This window comes from Felis catus, chromosome B3 (assembly GCF_018350175.1).
Source record: "Felis catus isolate Fca126 chromosome B3, F.catus_Fca126_mat1.0, whole genome shotgun sequence".
Lineage (NCBI taxonomy): Eukaryota > Metazoa > Chordata > Mammalia > Carnivora > Felidae > Felis > Felis catus.
The window spans coordinates 77832912-77847518 of NC_058373.1; the positions used below are offsets into that span (position 1 = coordinate 77832912).

General features: G+C 33.2%; 1 long non-coding RNA gene across 1 annotated transcript; it reads right to left on the reverse strand.

Moving 5' to 3' along the window:
• Nucleotides 1-337: 337 nt before the first annotated feature.
• LOC111560993 lies at nt 338-11565 on the reverse strand. The gene is made up of 3 exons (XR_002743354.2): nt 11450-11565; nt 4081-4090; nt 338-1732 (listed from the first exon to the last, which is right to left on the reverse strand). It is a non-coding gene; the product is annotated as an uncharacterized LOC111560993 (long non-coding RNA).
• Nucleotides 11566-14607: the final 3042 nt, after the last annotated feature.

The following is a 14607-nucleotide window of genomic DNA, read 5'->3' on the forward strand; positions in this document are numbered from 1 at the left end:
GTGTGTGTGCAGGGGTTGGAGAGGAAGAAAGATATAAAGATGAAATAACTATGACCATATAATAATGGCTGTTGGAGAAGAGTACTGGGGTTTATTGTACTGTCCTTTCGATTATAGCATTATTTAAAATAGCCAAGATATGGAAGCAACCAAGTGTCCATTGATATCTGAATGGATAAAGAAGAGGTGAGATATATATATATATCTATATAGATATATCTACATATCTATATAGATATATAGATAGATATATAGATATATCTATATATATAATGGAATATTATTCAGCCATATAAAAGAATGAAATCTTACCATTTGTGACAACATGGATGGAGCTAGAGGATGTTATGCTAAATGAAATGAGTGAGGCAAAGAAAGACAAATCCTGTATGATTTTACTTATATGTAGAATCTGAAAAAACAAACACACAAAGCTCAGAAACAGAACCACAAAGACAATAAACAGACTGGTGGTTGTCAGAGGGGAGGGGATGGGGGGTGGGCAAAATGGATGAAGGGGAGTAAGAGGTTCAGGTTTCCAGTTATGGAATGAGAAAGTCACAGAGATGAAAGGTACTGTATAGGGACTATAGACAGTGGTATTATAATAGTGTTGTATGGTGACAGATGGTAGCTACACTTGAGGTGAGCACAGCATAATGTATAGAGTTGTTGAATAGTGTGTATCTAAAACTAACATATACTTGTATTGTGTTCACCATTTAGCAGAGCTCATCGAACACTTTTTATAATAAGTTATAAAAATGTAAGTAAAAGAGATATCACACTTGCTTATTTGCCTAATATCTGTTTATGTGATATCTAAAAGAACTAGAAAGAATGAGAAATATTCAGTTTTAATACTATTTTTATGAACTAAAGTAAAAATTAAATGTCCATTAAATGTCTAAGAATTCTTAACATAAGAACATTATATACACCCCCTATTCTATTAGGCTGTGTGGGTGAGAGAGAGGGTGGAGGGAGAAGGAGAGAGAGAGAGAGACTGAGACTTCATTCAGACATTGAAGGAGAAAATGTGGGAGGGTATAAAGCACACCTGGGACTGGATCTCGTGGAGTTACATAGAATTTGCTTCGGGCCTCTCATCGTAAAAATTCACAAAGGGTTGATGGTGGGTCTGATCTCATATATATGAATCTCTGAACTACTGTTCCACAAAGACACAGAAAAGGATCAACCAAAGAACAGCAGAGGAACCATGCTGGCATTCAATGAATGCACTAACTGCTTTTTTGCAGTGTTCTTCAATGTGTTACTTCTATCATGCTGAGACCGGCATAAAAATGAAATGTCATACTTCACTACCCTTCCAGCCAGTGGTACAGTTTATTTTCTTGTCTTCTGATAGAGTTCACAAATTTAATAACTGCCTTTTATCCTGGTCTCTATACTCCCTTTCAGCTTCCTATTCAGGCTTCTCTCTCTGCAGGCTTGCAGGAAATGCCTCATTTTAGGTTTTCTATAAAGGACATAATAGACAAGAAAAGCAAAAAAGGAGAGGATATTATCTATCATTTAGAAATGGACAAGGGGCAATCAGACCATTTTAATAGAGACAGAGTAGGGGGAAAAACTCCTTGCTATTGTAGCACTTGCCGTGTTCTTTTGGATGAGGCAATTCGGACTGGAACGAATTGAGTAGTTTGTGTTGAGAAGTATATTATGATTCTTCTGATCAATGTCCATTTTGAAAAAAAGGTAATTGATCCTTAATAAAAAAAATAATAGGGTTATTTTCAGGAAAATCTGACAAAATGGGACTGATTTTTCAGCTAATTAAGAAATACAGTGATGAATTTGAGTGTTTCTGCTTTGATTCATGTGGCTATAATTAATAATGACTTTGCAGGTCTCCACATGTTTCCTAAATGACGATGACAATATCATTAATGATGTACATTATTGTACAGATTTTTTTGGAAGTCGGGGAATAATAGAGTAAGGTTCAGGCAATATTTCTAAAGAAATATCATCTGCTGGTGAAACCAATAATCCTTCCTTTACATTCTCATTAAGGTCTGAATAGGCAGCACACCACATTTGAGTTCCTTTTAAACATGCAGGCAAGCACATTACTAGCAAATTGCAAGAGTAAGTTTGTAACTAGACATCTTTGTTCCTGTCCCATGCTCTATACCTTTCACCTCTTTGATTAAAAACACAGCATGTAGGAATGAATCATTGTTAATCTCAGAGAAAATGGTTTCTAACATTGAATTATTTAAATGCTAATTGCAGTGCATTGCCTACAAATAATCAACCGGAACTTTTAACTAGATGATGTTTAATTCTCTTTTGAAATACCAAGTGGCTCTCAATGCTTCCATAGTTCTTCTTGCATCCCAATAAGTAAACATCAAAGTGTGTCCTTTAGAAAAAGTATGAGATTGACAATTGCTGGAATTAATTTTCTGCTATATCCTATTCTTACTCTGTGGCATTAGAATTCAGGAACATAATGTTGTCCTATGTACTCATAAAAATTCCAATACTGGATACATTTGATATTAATGTACTCTTATTCTAATCTTCAGAATTTCATCAGAATGCATTTCATACCATTTTATATTTTCTCTTGCAATGCTAAAGACATAATGGGCTTTGTAAGAAAATTATGAGATGTAAGAAAATTATGTAAGAAAATTATCACAGTTAAACCATTGTCTCAGTGAAAATTTTCAAAGAGTTGGTAAAAGGAGATATTTTTATGTTAGAATGCTAAGAAGCTGTTCTTAAATTTTGGTGTGCATAAGGATAATCTGAGGTGTCTGTTAAAAATATATATTCCTGGGCTGCATCTGTAGAGATTTGGAATACTTTGTCAGGAAGCCCCAGACTTTGCATTTTAGTTGTCAACATCTTATGTGATTCTGTTAGGTTTACAAAAACACATTTTGAAAATTTGTTTTTTTTCATTACAATAGCAACACTTATAAATGTCTTTATTATCTTTAATACCATCATCCCATTTCCAATTCTGAGTTTGCTAAACGGTTTACTTCATTTTATTCTTCCTTCCTTTAGTTTTAAAAGTGCTTCTTCTCTCATTAAATTTTTTGTTTAATTGATGATGTATTTTTTGCGCTTATATAACTACAACGCCTACCTGGTTGACTTTCCTTTGCCATCTTGCTCTATGTCAATACATCATAAATATTGCCATTAAAATAGTTCTTAAATTGATTTAATATCTGTTGAACCACATTACTGTCAAAGCAATTATACATAGATTAACACAAATGCTTTCAAATTTTGAGACTATGACTCACAATAAGAATGCCATTTATAATGTGATGCTGTGTGTGTGTGCGCATGTGTGTGTGTATCTGCAATACACATACACAAATACGAAATTTGTTTTACAAAGCAGTATTTACCCTAATTATATGTGATTCAGTTCTTTTATACTGTTTTATTCCATCTTCTCATCCTATGAGTTTTTAATTATTGATAAAAATTTACTAAATTGGCCCACAAAAACCTTTTGACTTGCATCTTGACAATTGGCCATAGACATAGTGACCACCTTCAAGAGTCATTTTCTATGTGGAGACCTTTATTTGCTACTTATTGGTCAGAAAGACTTTGTAGGGAAATATAAATTTATTTGATGGTGAAACGGTAGGCTTGGTTTCATCCTGGTTTTCTAACTGGAACACTGCAAGTATATTATTAGTTTCTACTCCCTGAGATTTACTCTGTAAATATTGTAGCATATTATTCACAGATGATCAGATTTCTATTCAAAGGGAACATGATTTTATCACTCACCAAGAACCTCATTCCTTTGGTTACATGCTATTCTCAGCCCTTTAATTTACCTAAAGTAAATACTTACATCTATTTTTACTAATAAACACTTCTCCCCAGGAAAGCAATATTGTAGACATATATAATCTGTATTTCATAGAGTTTCAGAGTTTGGGGCACCTGAGAAGCCAACTATTCCTGTGATTCATGAGTTTCCTCAGAGATGTCTCCAACAGACATTGCTTGTAGTTGAAACACCTCCAGAGACAGAGGAAGGATTGATCAGACAGAAAAAATGAAAGTTACCTGAAAGAGACTAGAAAGACAAAATAGAGTCAAACTTGTCTGAAAAAAAATATCAATTATATATTTAAAAGTAGGGGTTTAAAAAATGGAAACATTGGATTTAGAAAAATAACATATAAACAGATAAAATTAAGTGGATTTGGAATCAACATTCTCTTTTCTGTCTTGTCCTGTTGTAGGGGATCCTTGGATCCATCACTGAGTGGCTGACATTTTTCATCCTTCCACCAACCTTAGATTTTCATATTCAGATATGAATCTCTGAAGTAAATTCCAGGAATAAATACACAGACTTACTCTTAATTAAAATAGTATCTCTCATATAATGATTAGTGTGTTTCAGCAGATTAACTAAAATGGCAATAGACTTTTCATTTCCAATTCTTTGAACTTGATAGCCTTGGTTTGCCTCATCACCAGCCCTGCCTTTGACTTTCAGTGCTTTTACATTTGTGTCAGGGGCTTGTGAAAGTTGTTTCTTGTGGTTCATTCTTCAGGGCTCTTGGGTGTAAATGTTTCTCTGTCCTCCACCTGAAATTTCTGGGCTGATATTTTTTTACCTACTTAATTTCAAGATCGGAATTAGATATCAACATTCTGTAATCATTCCTGTGAATTCAACTGGGGAACTTTTATCTGATGGAGATACTCAGCCTATTTGCAGTATAATTGTATCTTTCAGCATCTGAAAATGAATTATAGTGCATGATAATCCTGGCATTTCCACTGGTAGGAAATATATTCTTTCCATCTTAATTATTTTAAGTAATACATTGTTGACATTTACTGCAGTGAACAAAACAAACAATTAAAAAGGCCAAAAATAAAAAGACAACATTAGAGGTACAGAGTGAAGTAATATAAAATCATTTGAAACCATCATCATAATATTTACAAATAAATTATTCATTTACCTTAACTATTGCCCTCATGAAGCAAATATAATGATTCCTCAATTGAATTAAACATGAAAATTCTTATTTTAAAGTGTTGCTAAGAAAAAAAATGACTTATTATGAAATTGTCTAATGAATTGATTACCCTTATACTTCAATAATATTGCAGTTTACTATATTCCTTGGCAGCAAAATAGTATTTTTCAAAGGTGAAGCCTGAGTAGTTTTTGAATCAGTTACATAAATTCCTCATGGGTTTACATATTGACCTCATATCAAATGCATTTTACATTAGGCAAAGTATCAACAAGGATTACAAATAACCTACCAGTTGATATTAATGATGTATACATAGAATTTAATATTTTAAAATATTTATTAACAACTGAGTCTTATTGCTAAATACATTTCTAATAGATGACTAAACTTCTTTGCAATATCAAGCCTCCAAGTCATCTCTTTCAGCATACAACACACACAACACACACACACACACACAATTTGCAATTCGTGCATTCAAAGTTTTAGCAGTTTTCATTATTAAAGTTTCAGAAGACTGAGTAAGATTATGAATTTGTCAGATTAATGCATATGCATATATGATTGATGAATTATATTTTCTTAACTCTTTCAAGTTTAATTTTTCCTTCTAATGGGGTGGATGGACTTTAAGCTCAAAAATATTTTAAACATAAATGAATATAAATTCATTTTAAACCACCATGTGTTCAGCAGTCATTCTCATGACATCTCATACAGTTAAAAATGTTTCCAGTGAAGAGTAAACAAGCAGGCTAACAAACCACTATGAAATAATTCTAAATTGAATTTTTAGTTACTCAGCTGTTGCACTCATGGATTTTGATGATTGAAGTTGGAAAGTCTGTATATTTATGATGCATATGATTTTGGTTAAAGAAAAATAATCAATTTAGAGTTACAGTAGGCTGTTCAAAGGAATCATTTCATTCTTGCATATGAATAAAACAAATAACTTATTTTAGATCTGATAGTTTAACTCATGTGGACTTATCATATATTCATTATCCCAATTTTCCATGCAAAATGAGTTGGACTCAGCAGTGGCTCCCAAGAGAAGGGTGGTGTAAGTGGTCTGGTACCATGTAGGGGAGTGGTGTTCTATCAATGACATTGTTTAAAACTGCCAAGCAGAGGCTGTCTTTTCGTTGATTTTTAAATTGTTTTAAATTTTTCAACATAAAACACTCCTTTTTACGTGTACTCTTGATACTTCCCTCATGTATATTTCATCGTTGTTAAAATTAAAGATATTCTGATGTTGTTGTAGGTGTTTTTCTTGTTTCAAAAATACTAAGAAATCCTAGACATAAGTACAGTTTTAATATTTGTAATATATTTTCTTTTGTAATGCAAATATATGTTTTTAAGTAAAAACCCAAGATTGCCTCCTTTTGTTCAATTTTAATTGTAAGATTGCTCATGATTCAAAATATGTTCCGAAGATACCTGAAAACAAAACAATGTTTGCCAATTCATCCTAATGAAAATAGTTTTGTCCTAAACTTTTCAGATAGTCGGCTCCTAACCAATATATGTGCTATCACTTTAAGAGTTAGGCCATAATTTTATTTTTTTTTATTTTTAAAAAAATTTTTTTTCAACGTTTATTTATTTTTGGGACAGAGAGAGACAGAGCATGAACGGGGGAGGGCAGAGAGAGAGGGAGACACAGAATCGGAAACAGGCTCCAGGCTCTGAGCCATCAGCCCAGAGCCTGACGCGGGGCTCGACCTCACGGACCGCGAGATCGTGACCTGGCTGAAGTTGGATGCTTAACCAACTGCGCCACCCAGGCGCCCCATAGGCCATAATTTTAGAGGAATAATTCATTCCTGCTTCAAATAGTTGTAAGAATTTAAGTATATAATCACAAAATTTTAAAATGTGTAAGTTATAATATATTTAAGGAGATAGAAATAAAATTTATTAGTTTATTTTAGATACTTTTATGCTTATTGAATTTTAAATTTTAAATCGTGCTTTACAAATGAACCGATTAGGGGTGCCTGATTGGTTCAGTGAGTTGTGTCCAACTCTTGATTTTGGCTCGGGTCGTGATGTCACCGTAGTGGAATCGAGCCCTGCATTGGGCTCCATGCTGGGTATGAAGCCTGTTTTGGATTCTCTCTCTCCCTTTCTCGCTGCCCCTCTCCCGCCTGCTCTTGCATGCGCATGCACTCTCTCTCTTTCTCTCAAAAAAATGAAAAGATTATGTAACTAAGTAGTATATAAATAACACGTACATTTAAAATAAGCATCTCTATGTCTACTGATGACTGATGATATTGAATACCATTTCATATGCCTATTGTTAATTCAGATAGCCTCCTTTGCTAATGCCTCTGGAAGCCTTTGGTCCATTTAAAAAACTTGGCTGTTGATGTTTTATTGGTTGACAGGAGTTTATATATATTAGGATATGTGGATGGATATGAGTCCTTTCTCTCACAAACGATTGGAAAATATATTCCTCCATTTGTTGCTTTGCATTCTCAGTTTCTTAATAGTGTCTTCGAGGAACAGAAATTTCATTTTAACCAAGTACAATTTATTGGCCAAATTCTTTACGATTAATGTTTTTTTTATGTTTTTCTAGCCTATTTATAAAATCTTTACCTAGCCCAGTGCTAGGGAAAAATTCCATCTATCTTCTACACACATAATTGTCTTACTCCAAATTAATTTTATAACCCATATAAATTTATTTTTTTGGTATGGTATTAGATGAAGTCAGTTTTTTTTTTTTGTATGAAGAAACAACTGTTGTGGTTAGGTTATTAAAAAATCATCCTTTCCTTCTTGTGCTGTAGTAATATCTTTATTATAATGCTGGTAATCTGATATGCATGGGTCTGTTTCTGGACTCTATTTCTTGTATTGGTCTATTTGCCTCACTTTAAACCAATATCTCACTGTTTAATTTGCCTTAAAATAAGTCTTGATATTTGGTGGTGTATATCATTCAGCTTTGTTCTTCATCAAATGTGTCTTTGATGCTTTCTCAGCTTTCCATTGCCATATATATTTTAGCATCGGTGGTGAATTAAAAAGTTGCTGGGATTTTATTTGGAATTGATTAAGTCTGTAGATCAATTTGGGAGAAGTTTTCATCTTAATAATATCAAGACTTCTAATTGATGAACACAGTGTGCTTCCCAATGGATTTATGTCTTTAACTGATAAAGTCTTTTTTAAAAAAAAAAAGCCTTTTAATGGTTACTCTAGAATTTACAACTTGCATTAAGGGTCTACCTTAAATTATAACAGTTACCAATGCCAGATATGGCAAAAACCTTAAAACAGTATAAAAGTTCTTCCCTCCTTTTCTCTTTTGTACTATTACTGTCATAAAATGTATTTTTACATATATCCTAAACCCAAGAAACAGTATTATCAAACTAAATGTATTTACTGAATTCCTAATTCTAGCCAGGGTTGTAAGATCTAATATACGTGTAAATATTCAATTCCATCACTTGCAAATTCTACTTTTTACAAAAGACTTGATTACAAACACAATTCAGCCAAGTTTTTGCCACTTTATAACAACAATTGCCTTTTCTCCTTTGCCCAAGAACTTGTTCCTCACTCCATCTGAGACCTCATCAAAATGGCTTTTACTAGGCTTATCCCTACCCTGTTTATACATGATTATGTATTCTCTGAGAAGCTGGAAGCTTTCTCCATAGCTTTCCTCTCTCCCTTCAGAGTTCTCACCACAATCACTGTGTAACATCCTGTCACAACAGTCTGTACCCATTATTGAATTCCAAAGTCACTTCCACACTTTTAGTTTCTTATGGCAGCAGCCAACTCGTCAGTGCCAATTTCCTAGTCAGCTTGGCCTGCTGTAACAAGTTACCATAGATTGGGTGACATAAACAGCAAGCATTTATTTCTCACACTTCTGGAGGCCTTAGATTTAAGATCAGAGTACCAGCACACTTGGGTTCTTGGTAAGCGCCTCTTTCTAGTTGCCAGACAACTATATTCTTGCTGTATCCTCGCATAATGGAAAAAGATCTAGTGAACTTACCAAATATCTAATACCATTCATGAAATCTCTATCCTCATGACCTAATTACCTCCTGAAGGTCCCACTTCCAAATACCATCACATTGGGATTAAGGTTTCAGCAAATGAATTTTGGAAGAAAGCAAACACATAGCCCACTGGCACATGTTTTCAAAATTGTGTATAAGTCTAAATAATATGCCATTGTATGAAAATACTACATTTTGTTTATCCGTTCATCTGTTGATGGGTGGTTGGGTTGTTTCCATTAGGTATTGTGAATAATGCTACCATGGACATGAGTGTACAAATGGATCTTTCAGACTCTGCTCTCAGTTAGTTGGGGTGTATACCCAGAAGTGGAACAGCTGCACCATCTTGTATTCCTATTTTTAGAAATAGAGCCATCATATTGTTTTCCATAGCAGATGAACTATCTTACATTGCCACCAACAGGCAACAAGGGCTCTAATTTCTCAGCAACACACTATTTTCTGTTTTTTGCTTTGTTTGTTTTTGACGGCAGCCATCCCAATGGGTGAAAGTGGTAGGTTATTCTAGTTTCTAATCGCATTTACTTATGATTAGTGATGTTGAGCATTTTTTATGTGTTTTTTTGTCTTTGTACAACTTCTTTGTAGCAATGTCTATGTAAGTCTTTTGGCTATCTTTGAACTAAGTTGTTTGTTTTATTGTTGTTGAGTTTTAGGAGTTCACTGTGTATCCTGGTTATTAATAATCCCTTATCAGGTATATCATTTGCAAATATTTTTTCCCATTCTGTGGGTTACGTTTTTATTCTATTCCTATTGTCTTTTGATATACAATTAAAATTTTTTTTCATGGAGTTCAATTTGTTGAAATTTTTATTTTTCCTGTAACCTGTATCTGTTTCCTATATCTTTTGTGTCATATCCTAGAAATCATTGCCAAATCCGATGTCATAAAGGTTTTGTTCCATGTTTTCTTCTAAGAGTTTTATAGTTTTAGGTCTTACATTTAGGTCTTTAATCCATTTGAGTTAATTTTTGTATTTGGTGTGAAGTTAGTGTTCAAGTTCATTTTTGTACATGTCTGTATCTAGTTTTACCAGTACCATTTCTGGACAAAACTGCACTTTCCCCATTGAATGATCTTGACCCTTGCCAAAAATAATTTTGGTGTTAGGTTTTGAAATAAAATAATATGGTTTATAGGGGCAACATAGTATACATGGTAGCAATTAGAGCTGTTCATAAATTCTGGTTATCTTTCTTATGAGAACCTAGTAAGTTTGCATATTCTACTATATGTCTGTGTTTTGTCAGGGAATCAGAATCTTTCTAAGAATTCTTTTTCTTTTAAATATACTCTTCTTTTTAAAAATTTTGATTTAATTTTTAACATTTTTAAGCAATTATTTTTGGATTAAGTATCATTGACATAGAGTATTATATTTTTTTCAGGTGTACAACATAGTGGTTTGATATTTATTTATGTTAGAAAATAATCATCATAAGTCTAGTTACCATCTACCGTACAAAGTTTTTATATTATTGCCTATATTTCCTATGTGGTACATTACAAATCTGTGTCTTATTTCTTTTAATGCACTCCCCTTTCCTCTAGCACTCATCAGTTTGTTCTTTATGAGTCTGTTTCAGTTTTGTTTTGTTTGTTTTGCTTTTTAGACTCCACATATAAATAAAATTGTATGGGAGTTGTGTTTTTCTATTTGACTTAATTTGCTTAGTATAATACCCTCTCTGTCTATCCATATTATTGTCACAAATGGCAACATTTCATTCTTTTTTATTGCTGAGCAATATATATCTATATCATCTATATCTATATCTGTATCTGTATCTGTATCTGTATCTGTATCTGTATCTATCTATATCTATCTATATAAAACAAATGCACACTTACATTGCTTCCATATCTTGGCTGTGATAATGCTATGACAAACAGGGATGCATATATCTTTTTGAGTTGTTTTCTTTTCTTTCTTTTTTTTTTTTTGGATAAACACTCAGAAGTGGTATTGCTGAATCATATGGTCATTCTATTTTTAATGTTTTGAGGAAACTCCATACTATTTTCCAAAGCAGTTGTATACTTTTTACAATCCCACCAACCGTGCACGAGAGAGGTAAACTCAGTGTCCGTGCATGCTGCCATCTGGAGCCCTTTCTACCTTCTAACTATTTTGAATATAAATTAATATAGAAATTAAAGTTTATTTTGAATGGAGGAAATAAGGAAGCAAAAACAGGGAAGTTTTTGTGAAAAGGCAGAGAAGCTGCCACATAAGGTTAGAGAAGCAGAGCTGAACCCCTGACATGACATGTTGAAGAAGGTATTTGTCGAAAGCTAGCTGACAATTGTAGCCTTTTTAAAAGAAAAGGAAATTTTCTAGGAAATCTCCCACCACTTACGTCAGTTGGCAGAAGTCGAGTGGTTGTTCTTAATTCTCACCGAAAAGCAGCTATGAATCTCATACGTGCTCACTTGTGTGCTTCCGCTTCCAGGGAATAATGTCCTCTGCTTCTCCCTTTCTTTCTAAAGGAGGATTCCAGGAAATATAGTTCTAAGCTTCTCTACTGTTACGTAGAGGAGGTTCTAAAAGAACTTGGTTGTCATACTGAATTGCTAACAGATAATTGAAACACACCCCACCGATTTGAAGTTAGATGTAGGTGTATGATATCTTTTTGGCCAATGAAATATGAAAAGTATTTGTATCATTTATGGGCAACGAATTATGCTAAGAGTCTAACAGTAGGAGAGGCTTCCCTCACACTCACTTTCCCCTCCATGAGATGATAGAAGCATGTGTCAAGATAGGCCACCATCAGTCTGGTGTCTGAAAAGAGCTGCCCTGAAAACCCACATTGGACATGTTGTAAGAGCAATAAATTAAATTTTGTTACATCAAAGCCACTGACATTTTGTTAGGAAACCTGACTATCCTGAGATAACAACAACAAAAACACACCACATACACTCTTTCTTACACACAGACGCACACCCACAAACACACACACACACACACACACACACACACTCACTCACACTCACATAATCTCTGTGACTTAAAGCAAGAAGGAATTATTTATTGTTATTTCACATTACATTAATCTAAGGTTTAGGGGGAGTCTGTTTTGTGTCATTCCCGCTCCCAGGTTGATGGAATAGCCATCATATTTAATGTTGCTAATCACAGTGACCGAAAAATAAGTGTTTCTTGTTTTTTGTTTTTTGTTTTTTTTCAGAAGTAACACAGAACACGTTGACTACTTTCTATGGGACAGAGCAAATCATAGAAATGCACTTATCTTCCAGAATGCAGAGAGAGTAATCCTAGCATAAGCCTGGAAGAAAAGTGAACTATAGTATTTATTAACATTCCCAATTATTGTCATAGTGCTATGAAACTTGAAGAGATAATACATTACAATTAGAGATTTTGAAAGTATTTTCAGGAGCTAGAAAGATAGGTTGGTTACAGGTTATAAAATTCAAGAGGGATACAAATAAAGTTTCATATTCAATTCCCTCAAAATAAACTCTTCAAGTTTTCAACAAACTGTAGAGGTAATCAACTAACAAACCAAACACACAAAGCAGTTTTAGTTAAAGATAAACGAATGAAAACCCAAAATACTGGTGCTACTTTTTAAAAAAGTTTTAATTCCTAGTAGTACAAGAAAAGTTATTCCTTATTCTTATACATTTCTGAGATAGCCCTGCCATTTCCAAGTACCACACTGTAAGGAATATATAACAATATCTCAGACTGATATTGAAGAAAAAGTATTCTAACATACTTTGGGAGGAGTGAGGGAATGAATTGTTGAAAAAGCTGGAAATGATTCTTCTCTAGGATAAATATTTCATAATTTAATAATAGCTATTTGGAGATACTTTGAAGAGAATTAAATTTGCTCTTTATTCAGTATAAAGAAAAAGAAGGAATAGAAATAATGAGTGATTTTAGTGTAGTATAAGAAAGAGTTTTAAGATACCTTTCAAACCAAACAACAAACAACAAGAATAGCAATAACAATAAAAGAGAAAACAGGTGCTGGTAGAAAATCCCATCTGTAAGTAATTAAAAAAAAGTATTTAGTATCAAGCACTGTCACACTGATGTTATTAAAATATTCCTGTCATATGAGAGGCTTGTTATATCTGAGATTGTTAGATATCGTGTTACATCAGGTATTCAAGAAGCAAATCAGAGGTCAAGCAGAAATAAATACCAAGAGAAAATGGAGATATTTTTGAATTTCGGAAATTTCAATTTCTTGATTGTCATGCACAGTAGTTTCATATGCATTATTATGTCATCTGGGCAAAGAAGTGTGATTCTCATATTTTAAAATCTTAAGAATCAAGCTAAAACAAAAATCAAGTATATTTTAGGCAAGAAAAAGTACTGGCAATGTTTAATGTTCATTTTGGTATGAGCATACATATAAAAATTAGAGACCAATATTTTGAAACTTATAAATATGTTTTAAAATTGATACAGCAAAATATCTGTCCTCAAGTATATTTTAATATATTTATCATTTCTTAAACAATGAAATATCTATGAAGCAGTCATGCAGTTTGCATAGAATATGCTTTAAACAATGAAACATAATCAAAGTATTAAACACACTAGTGCCTTATCAAAAATGATATTCAGCTTTATAAAAGTAAGAACATGAATTTTAGTAGATTCACACTTTCACTTATGTGTTCTCATAATTGCATAATATAGTTAACTTTTCTCTCATTTTCCTTACAAGGGTGAATGACAGCTTCTGGAGATACATCATAAAGGAGTTCCTTAAAAAGGATTTGCACCTTTGTTATATAAAAGATCTTTACACTATAGGTCAAGGTTAAGAATAATATATTCCTTTTTGGAATCATAAAATTATTGTGCAATCAGTTTAAAAAGCGTCATACCTGTGTAGGTAAATAAACTGTCTATCTAGTTTATACAGTATTAACAAAAAGGTCATTTCTGTTCAGTGTTATTACAGGCATAGTAATGCAAAACAGTTGAGGTTCATGTAATGGTTTTGAAGAGTATACTGATGGTAAGAGGGCTGTGATTAGTATTTGGGCTACTGTAACAAAATACCAGACAAGATAACTTAAAAACGGAAATACACTGCTTACAGTTCTGAAGGCTGGAAGGTCCAAGATCTGGCACCAACATGGTGACCTTCAGGTGAGGATCCTTTTTTTGGTGTAGTGCCAGCATCTTTTCCTGTGTCCTTACATGGTGGAAGAGATGAGAGATCTCTCTGGTGCATCTTTGATAAGAGTATAACCCCATTCATGAGGGTTTACCATCGTGGTTGAAGCACCTCCCAAATTTCCCACCTCCTAAACCTCCTAAAACCGTTAGGATTTCAACATAAGAAATGGAGGGACACATTCAGACCATAGAATGCATTTTATTTTAATTTAAAAGGCTAAAATTCTAACACATTTTTGTTCCTGAATACATTTTTGTTTTCCACTACAAAGTTAATGAAAACTTAAATTTTTTACTAATTAGGAAATAGACCATATAAAACCATATAACAGGTCA